This window comes from Quercus suber, unplaced genomic scaffold, assembly GCF_002906115.3.
Source record: "Quercus suber isolate HL8 unplaced genomic scaffold, Cork oak 2.0 scaffold_495, whole genome shotgun sequence".
Classification (NCBI taxonomy): domain Eukaryota; kingdom Viridiplantae; phylum Streptophyta; class Magnoliopsida; order Fagales; family Fagaceae; genus Quercus; species Quercus suber.
Genome location: NW_027069944.1, coordinates 556,112 through 566,799, shown reverse-complemented (window position 1 = coordinate 566,799; position 10,688 = coordinate 556,112).

Genomic DNA, 10,688 nt, shown 5'->3' with positions numbered 1-10,688 from the left:
GTTATCATTCCGAATCACCGCTCCAATGCCTGAGCAACTCAACTCGGAGAAGACCGCTGCGTCAAAGTTTAGCTTGAAAGGAAAAACCGAAGGAGGGCGCCATACTGATTCACCTGGACAACTAACATGAATCCGTAGCTGACCTTGTGCTTGACGGAATTCGTCCAAAAATTCTTTTGCCCGTTTGTTTAGCCACTTCGGGTCCTTCAGCTTACCACCAAAAACCACCGTGTTCCTTTGGTTCCAGATAATCCAAGATTGAATGACGAATAACTCGAATTCATTTGTGGATAGTTTACCCAGCAACTCTTGAAATAGATGGAGCATATCATGTTGTCCTTGACCACATTTTTGTATTTTAATCATACTACCCGACCATATGTCTTTTGCTACAGCACATTCCCACAAAGCATGGACCCCTGTTTCGGCCTCCCTTGAACAGAGCACACAAACATCCTTCTCAACAATCTTCCTCCTCAACAAATTATCACATGTGGGCAGTATATTGTGGCATGCTCTCCACGCAAATATTTTTATTTTGTTTGGCACATGAAGCTTCCAAAGTTTAGGCCATACCTGACAACCGATCGGCCCAGAGGAACTTTCCACCCAATCCTCTGCTTTTAAGACCTTTCTTGCCACATAATAGCCAGATTTTACAGAATATACTCCCTTTTTATTGTGCAACCATACTATAGCATCTGGGACGAGTCTGTGACTCAATGGTAAGCGCAGTATAGCCTCTGCATCATCCTTGTGAAAATGTGCCAAAATAAAATCTCTTTTCCACCATTTTAGGTCCAGGTCAATGAGCTCAGAAACATGCCAGTCACTTTCTATCACGTTTGGAGGATGAACCACCCCATTTGTTGGATGATTTGGGATCCACTTGTCAGACAACACCTTAATTTTTGCTCCATCACCAACCCTCCAACAGCACCCTTTTTTTAGGATCGGTTGTGCAGCCATGATACTCTTCCACACATAGGAACAGTTAGGTGAATTCGAGGCTTCTAAAAATTGACAGCGTGGGAAATATCTGGCCTTAAAGCACTGGAACATCAGTGAGTCGTGTTCTTGTATAAATCTCCACCCCTGCTTAGCCAACATTGCTAAATTGAAGACTCGAAGGTCTCGAAATCCCAATCCCCCCATTTTCTTTGATTCAGTGAGTTTGCTCCAACTTCTCCAATAAATTTTTCTTTCGTTTCCCACTTGTCCCCACCAAAACCTGGCACACATTGCATCCAATTCCTCACATAGTCTAATGGGGAGTTGGAACACACCCATAGCATATGTGGGAATAGATTGGGCTACTGCCTTTATTAGCACTTCCTTCCCTGCTCTAGATAGCATCTTACCCTTCCACCCTTGGAGTTTTTTTCACACCCTATCTTTAATATAGGAGAAAGTATGATATTTTGTTCGGCCCACCAACGTTGGCAAACCCAAATAAGTGTCAAAACGCTCCACTTCCTTGACACCCAGTGCATCTTTTATCCAATCCTTCTGTTCCATAGGAGTATTGCCACTAAAGTACACTGATGATTTCTCCAGATTGATACATTGCCCTGAAGCACTGGCATACAACTTTAATATTTCTGTAACCTCTTTCACTTCTTGCTTGTTGGCCTGGCAAAACAAAAGTGAATCATTTGCAAACAAAAGGTTAGTAATACATGGGGCACTTCTACACACAGATACTCCTTTAATACGCCCCTCCAATTCTAATTTTTGTAGTAGTGAAGTAAAGCCCTCTGTACATAAGAGAAAGAGATAAGGTGAGAGAGGGTCTCCTTGACGGAGACCTCTAGATGGTGAGAAATTACCATAAGGTGTACCATTAATAAGGACTGAAAAATTTGCTGTAGTTACACACCCCATCACTCTATCCACCCAAGTATCCAGGAAACCCAACTTCTCCATTATACCACGTAAAAAATTCCACTCAACTCGGTCATACGCCTTACTGATATCTAGTTTAAGAGCCATGGACCCCTTCTTCCCCTTTTTTCTCCCATGCATAGTGTGTAGAGTTTCATAAGCTACTAAGATGTTATCAGTGATGAGGCGGCCTGGTACAAAAGCACTTTGGGTTTGGGAAATAATATCAGGAAGAATTTGCTTCAATCTATTGGCTAACACCTTAGAGATAATTTTGTAGATAACATTACACAAGCTAATGAGTCTAAAATCAGAGCATTTTTGGGGAGATTTTATTTTGGGTATTAAAACAATATGAGTATGATTTATTTCAGGCACCATATGACCATAATTTAAATAATCCAGAACAGCATTTACCACCGTACCACCCACAATATGCCAGAATTTTTGGTAAAATAAAGCATTCATACCATCCGGTCCAGATGCTTTTGTTGGTCCCATCTGAAATAAAGCTGTTTTGACTTCTTCTGCACTGAATTCTTGTGATAAGAATTGCTGCATATTTGTAGTTGCCTTTGGTGTTACAGCATCTAAGCATTCGTCCATCCTATCACATGCTCCTGCCTGAAAAAGATTCTCAAAGTATTCCACAACCACCTTAGCAATATCCTCTTCCTCCTCCACCCACACCTTCTCTGAATTTTTGATACCTGTGATCCAATTTCGCCTTCGTCGTTGAGAAGCTTTTGAGTGGAAAAATTTTGTGTTTTTGTCGCCATGTTTCATCCAATTAATCCGCGACCTTTGAGCCCAATACACCTCCTGTTTAAGAAGCAAGGCGTCAAGTTGCTTACTAGTCTCCAAATATTCAGCTTTGTTCTCCTCATCAAGTGCCTCCGAGTTCAATAGTTCAATTCGTTTTTGGAGCCTTTTTATTTCCCCCACCTCTGGCTGATTATGTGGGGCTCCCCAAGCTTGTAAATCCATAGCACAACTCACTATTTTCTATCTAGCCAACTCCAAACCTGTAGCCCCAACCCCATCTTTGCTCCAAGCATTTTTAATCACCTCATCACATCCCTCTGCCAAGAGCCATGCTTCCTCGAACTTGAATCCTTTCCGACCTTTGTACCATTTTTTTGAACTTTGGACATGCAGCAAAATGGGTAGATGATCCGAAGCATGAGTAGATAGGTGGTAGACTGTGCTCAGCGGAAACTTCGCTCTCCAATCCGCCGTAGCCGTGGCCCTATCTAACCGCACTCTTGTATTTGCATCATCGGGCCGTTTGTTATTCCAAGTGTATTCATATCCCCTGAAACCCAAATCCTCAAGATGGCAGTGCTCCAAAGCCTCACGAAAAGCATTCATTTGGCTAACTTGGACTGGTCTCTTGCTTAGTTTCTCCGTCTAGTTTAGCGCCGCGTTGTAGTCACCAATACACACCCACGGTCCATCCACAAAAGTGCGAATATGTCTAAGCAGACTCCATGACTTAGCCTTCTGAGCTGCTTCCGGCCACCCGTAAAACCCGGTAAAGAACCATACCGACCCATTCTCTTCCACTACTTTGGCCAAAATATGGTTGGCCGTATAGTTAACAACATCCAGTTTAATACCATCCTTCCAAAGTAATGCTAACCCACCACCTGTATTCGGATACTTCACCACAAAGCTATTCTGAAATGGTAAGTCACCACACCATTCCTTCAAACCCTCCTTGTTTAGTCTAGTTTCCATTAAAAAACAAACCATGGGTCCTTGGTCCTTCACGATACTGCGAAGGTTTCGAACTGTCCAAAGGTTCCCAAGCCCTTGGCAGTTCCAACTTAATATCTTCATTGTTCCCAGCAAGGGCGGAAGTCCACCCTCGCCGATATTTCCTGAGAGTTTTCATTTCGTGCTTCTGCCTTACTCCTCTTGCCAGTTTGCGCCTCATCATCTCTGTTACTGTCTTCCTCCAACATCTGCGTAGCCACCCTTTTCCCCAGGGAACTTATTTTTTCACTAGCCTTTGTTTCCTTCGGCCCACAATCCATACAGCGTAATCTCACCCAAGTGGGCTTGGCCTTTTGGTTAATAGGCCCATTTTGCATGGAAACGTCCTTTTGGTCAACTTGGTGCACCTCCAGCCTGCCATCTATATTTGAAATCATGTTTACGTTACTCTCTTCAATGCCATTCACTCTGCTACTTTCCTTATTCAACTTCTCAACAGCAATAATTGCGGGATTTTGTAACACCTCATCACCATGATTCTCGTCATTTCTGTTTTCGACTCTCTCCTTCTCCGTAGGGTTTCTCACTTTGCTTCCCATCGCCGCCGCTATCTCGGTCTGGACCAGTGACGGTTGCCTCTTGTCATTATCACCCTTGTTTTCATTGTCCCGGTTTGGCTCATGACTGCGTTCCGTCTTTCGTTTTGGCGGCGAACTGTATCGGCCCCCTGTAGCTTTAAGCCAATCTCCATATTGAAACTCCACGTCTCCACCACTCCTGGTCGCCGAGAAATGACTCGCGCAGTGGCGCAAATCATGTCCGAGTAGCCCACAGAAATGGCAAAACATGGGTAGTCTCTCGTATTTATAAGTTATCCAAGATCGTTCCCCATCAGAACCTGCTATGAATCCACCTCGGCGTAATGGCTTTGATATCGGCAAAGCAACCTTGACTCGCATGAAGTAATTTGCTTCATCTTGCTTCGGTCGTCGGCATTCTACCTCCACCACTTCACCCAACCGGCTTCCAACCTCGGTGGCCACTCTAGTTGAGATCATGTCGAAAGGGGCGCCCCATATCTGGACCCAAAGAGAAGCTTGGTTGAGCCTAACATTTTCTGCCTTCATACCCTTCCTCCATTTTGTGAGCAATAGCATTTGGTTGTCAAACGTCCAGGGCCCACCTTTGAGTATCCTTTCCAAGTCAAATTCAGTGTTAAATTTGAACTGGAAGAGATTTGAACCTACCTCTATAATTTGCACTCCATCGTCCAAGCCCCAAGCTTTCTTCATGTAGTTTTTGCAGCCTTCTTGTTAAAAGGCTTGCATGCTAGTAGCTTCCCAATCAAACTTAGCGAGCAGCTCTCAATCTCCTCTCTTCTGCCTTCATCAGTATCCTTTCCAAGTCAAATTCAGTGTTAAATTTGAACTGGAAGAGATTTGAACCTACCTCTATAATTTGCACTCCATCGTCCAAGCCCCAAGCTTTCTTCAATGTAGTTTTTGCAGCCTTCTTGTTAAAAGGCTTGCATGTTAGTAGCTTCCCAATCAAACTTAGCGAGCAGCTCTCAATCTCCTCTCTTTTGCCTTCATCAGCTATCTGTATAGTTTCTTCTTCATCCATCGTTAACTTCATTTTTCCTAATCCAGCCGCAACTTCCTCAGCCATTGTCACGAACCGACCCGGACTAGTATCCGTTGACTTTGACCCTGGACCAGTTGACTTTGACTTTTTGCGTTGACCTTTGACCAAAAGTCAAAATTTTCGAAAGGGCCTATCTTGCTCAGTTTTTCGCGTAGATTCCTATTTTGGACTCCGTTTCTTCATTTGAAGCTCCAAAATTGGTCAATTGGCACATTCTTCATTGTGGTTTCTTTAAAGGCATTCTTCAAGACATCTTCTCATGCTTATCCAACCTCAAGCCTTCATCGAGCTTCCGCCTTGAGTTTGAGGGAGGGTGTTAGAGATATATATTAGACAGATATTAGCCCAATGTAATAGGCCAAAGCCCAGTCCTACTTGTACTAGTAGTCTAGGGTTTAGTCGCCTATATATACTCAGGTTAGGGTTCATTATAACACAGGTTATTGTATTACACTCCTACACAATAAAGATGTAGCCCTTAAGGGATTCGTCCGTGGATGTAGGTCATCAAGGCTGAACCACGTAACCCTCGTGTTCTTAGTGTTCCTATTCTATGCTTCCTCTTCCGCATCCACTCTAGCATACACAACATGGTATAACACATTGCCAAACTTCGTTCAGAGCCAAACTTCGTTCTTGGCATCAAACAAACATCTCTACACAGCAAAGAAGATCATCACGTGCACATCATCATCTAAAGTCACACATGCTTGCCTGTGGGATCTAGACTCCACGGCATCACGCAGCCGCCTTGGCTCTGTCCTGTGTCAAAATCCCCAACCAAACCGTGACTTAACTTTCAGATCTGTGCAAATCAAGCCTTCGCCTGAAGAAACCAACCCCACAGACGTGTCCCACGACCTCCCGTGACGAAAACCCAGAAATCCGGTCACCCAAATCCTTGCCACGCGCCTCCACGCGCCACAGGTAGCTCCGGAACCTCCCCACGCGCCGCCACGATTTCCTTTTTTGTAGCTCATTTATTGGTCACACGCGCCGCCATATCGGCCATGTCGACCACCGATCTACCTCCAGAAGAAATCCGGCTTTCAACCGATGTTGCACGCGCCTCCACGCGCCGCATGGGATTCGGCTTGTCATTCACGCGCCGGTGGACTTATCACGCTCCTTCACGCGCCGAAAGACCATTGATGATGTCATCTGGCGTCATCAACCATGCAAGCACGTCCACGTCAGCGACACGTCATAGGATGACGTCATCGGCTCTGCTGCCCGATCCGTGACCCGACCCGAAAACCCGAAACCGACCCGGACTAGTATCCGTTGACTTTGATCTGGACCAGTTGACTTTGACTTTTTGCGTTGACCTTTGACCAAAAGTCAAAATTTCCGAAAGGACCTATCTTGCTTAGTTTTTCGCGTAGATTCTAATTTCGGACTCCGTTTCTTCATTTGAAACTCCGAAATTGGTCAATTGGCACCTTCTTCATTTTGGTTTCTTCAAAGGCATTCTTCAAGGCATCTTCAAGTGATCTTCTCATGCTTATCCAATCTCAAGCCTTCATCGAGTTTCCGCCTTGAGTTTGAGGGAAGGTGTTAGAGATATATATTAGACATATATTAACCCAATGTAACAGGCCCAAGCCCAATCCTACTTATACTAGTAGTCTAGGGTTTAGTCGCCTATATATACTCATGTTATGGTTCATTGTAACACAGGTTATTGTACTACACTCCTACACAATAAAGATGTAACCCTTAAGGGATTCCTCCGTGGATGTAGGCCGTCAAGGCTGAACCACGTAACCCTCGTGTTCTTGATGTTCCTATTCTATGCTTTCTCTTTTGCATCCTCTCTAGCATACACAACATGGTATAACACATTGCGTTTGATAATATTCTCCATTTAACATGGTATCAGAGTTAATATTCAACAGAGAAAAAGGACCTTAAAAGAAAAAGAAATAAAAAAAAACGAATACCCTAGGCCTCGCCTAAGGGAGGGATAGACTCGTAAGGGACGAGAGAAAACGCTCCCACAGAGAGGAGAGAAGTTACCGTAATTGGAAGCATGTTATATAGTCATATATACAACAAAAATGATTCCCTATGTCTAGTTTGTTATATTACATCCTATAATGTTTTCAAGTGAATATTAGTTTGTTCAACCAGGGTTTATTTTCTTTAATTTTTGAGCGTTAAAAAAAGCATGCCATGACACTCACGAGTTAATTTTTGGTCATTTAAAGCATGCCATATCAAAGTGGGCAAAATGCACACAATGGTAACAATTTAATGCAAATGTTGTGATGGCATGAATTATAGTTGTTGAGGCTGCAGATACAAACTTGTTTATCAGAATTCAAGTTGTTTTATGCTATATGCAATCATCAACATCCAGTCAACAGTTTTGGGTGATACATACCATGCCCGTAGAAGTTTATGTTTCGTTAACAAATCTCCTACAATCCTCTTCCTTGACAACATCTGTAGCTATAATTGTGATATGCTTTGCTCTGATACGCCTTGCATTCTCACTGATCACTCGGAGCCTGTTCTCTCTCCTAGCAACAAATACAAGATTTGCTCTCCACTTTGCATATTCTTATGCAATTTGCTGAATTCACAGGCAAGCCAGATATAGCATGACCTTATTAGACTGTGAAAAATATATTTATCATGAAAAAGAGTGTATTTTAATGTAAATCAAGTCAACTGAACCACTTATGTGATAGGCATGCATAACTCCTTATTTTGCAACCCATGTTAACTTTTGAAAAGAAATACCATTCCTTGTCTTCCAATTATGATATTCTTGCAATCCTAAAGAGTGGTATGTGGCTGAATTGATGGTCACTGTTATTGGGAACTTGAGAAAGTGATAAAAGGGATTTTAATTTTGAGTTTTTACGTATAGAATGGAGGCAAAATTTGAACAATGCCACTTGCAATAATAATAAATTACTACTTGTCTCAAAAGTGAAAGTATAAGTTGTTAAGAAAATGTGAATTTAGCATTTAATCATTATTTTAATATTGAGAAAAGAAGAATTATTCTTTCATAAGCTGAGTACTTGAATCCCAATTTAAATAGAGGCCCTAACTAGTAAATGGAATGGATAATTGGTTTTACGTTTTAAATCTTTTAAAACAATATTTATTCCTACATGATCATAGAAACATAAACCCCATGCTGCAAAATGATCCAATAACCAATTCCAATCACAGTTGATTTATGATTATTCTTATTTAATAATTGATTTAGTTTTACATGAGCCATCTTATTTTAAATTTTTTCCTCATAGATACAATATGATTTAAATATATAAAATCTGCTTCGTGAATTTTTATTTATTTATTTTAATTTTTTTTTATCATTAAGTCAAAACTTACTAATAGATAAAAGTGATATTAGTGGTGAGTCCATGTGAAAGTAATTGCATAGCATTCACAACTTGGTATCTAAACAAGTTGTGAAAAAATTGTGGAATAAGTTGTATCCATACTATAGTTGTATAGTCAACTATTATGTGAAAATAACATTAATAATTAAATGAGTAATACTAAAGACACAAAATTTTACAAATTATGTTTGGTACATTACTAGCATATGGATCTACAACTAACACGTTTTTAATGTACGCCAACCACAACTTGCCAACTCAATGGCTGTAAGCAATGTTTTAAATTACTTATTCCTAACCCATATTATTACTAAGCCTTGTTTTGATAATTAGGATTGAATTTGGGCCCAATGGTCCGCTGGACCCAAAAAATAAACTTTTAAGGAAAAAAAAGATTCATTTAGAATAATAAATAAAAAGCATAAATAATCTTCCATAGTTCAAAGAAAGAAATCTTTTTTTTTTTTTTTTTTTGAGAAACAAAGAAGGAAATCCTAACTATTTATATAATATAAATTCTAGTAAACATTGAATACTAGACATTTATTGATCAATGAGTAGTTATAGTCCAAGTGTACCTTCTTATATCAGACTTGGATACTAACTAACCCACAGATTATCAGTTAATTAAGTTAACCAACCCAGCTAACAATTGCTAACTTGTCATACCAGTCACTTACAGCCTCGATGTTCCTATACAACCCACACACACAATCTAAACAATTGTAGTTCATTCTTAACAAAAGTAACTGTATATACAATAATGGGGGATATATGAAAACCATCAAATAAAGACTTACTTCTCTTTCTTGCTTCCATTGCATCTCAGCACCATTCTCTAGCATGAACTTACCTCCAGTTATTTCACTTCCAATCCAACCATGTGTTGCAATTTTTATTCCAACATCATCTTTCACTTCAAATCTCAGTGTCTCATAGAAGTTTACAAGAGCTGCCTTTGCAGCCTAGTGGTTCAATTTTCAAAACACCAAAAGTAGAAGAAAACCAGTAAGTGCTGTCATTTATTAAGGAAAAATGGCATCCAGTGAGATGGAAGAGGGCAAAACAAAGACAATGCAAAGGAGAAATCAAATTGACCTCATAGACTTGTGTGTGCATGTGTGTGTTTAACCGTGTGCATATGATACCGATTGGTTTTGATAAAATCTATGATGACAAAGTTAGGAAGACCAAGAAATTGAATCATCATATTCATTCTTCTAAGACATTTCTAGCTATGAGTTAATGACACGCAGATTTTCGTCTTATTATGGTGCTGTATAAACAGTGAACCTTACACTAAGGTCATGCATAGTTTTTATTCTGATTTTATCCTCTGCATAATATGGTAAATTTATCCCATCAGAATCCTTTTTTATGTTAATAATAATTCAGACTCACACAATGCGTGAAAATAAATAATTATTTTGTATTTTAATAAAATGTATGATTTTATCTCTAAAATTTTTTCAAGATAATTTGTTCTTTCTAAATATTAAACAATTTCTATTCAGTCCAATTAGGTCTACTTCGGTTCAATTTGGTCTACTCGATCAATTTCGGTCCCCCTTCAGTTCATTTTAAATTAATTGGGCCTTAAATTGATTCTTTTTGTAGGTTTTATTTTTTATTTTAGCTCAAAATTTCATTTTTTTTCTTGATTTTTTTTAGGTTGAAAAGTATGAAACTTTATTATATTTGGGCTAAACACTTTAGTTTTGAGTTAAAAAATACAAAGAAAAATACTAAAATAGACATTAGAAATTAGAAATATGAGCCTTCAAAATGCAATAAAAATGATAAATATTCAAAAGTGTTATTCTGTCCGCATTGGTTCTATTCAGTCTATTCTATCATCTTTGGTCTTATATAGTCCATTTTGTCCACTAAAGTTAAATTCGGCCCATTCGGTCACATTCAATCCACCTTGGTCCAATTCGGTTCATTCGGGTCACATTGGACCTATTCAGTCCACATTGGTCCTATTCAGTCCATTCTGTCTACTCTGGTTTTATTTGGTCCTATTTGGTCCATTTTGTCCTCTTTGATCCACTTCAGTCCTATTCGTAACATTCG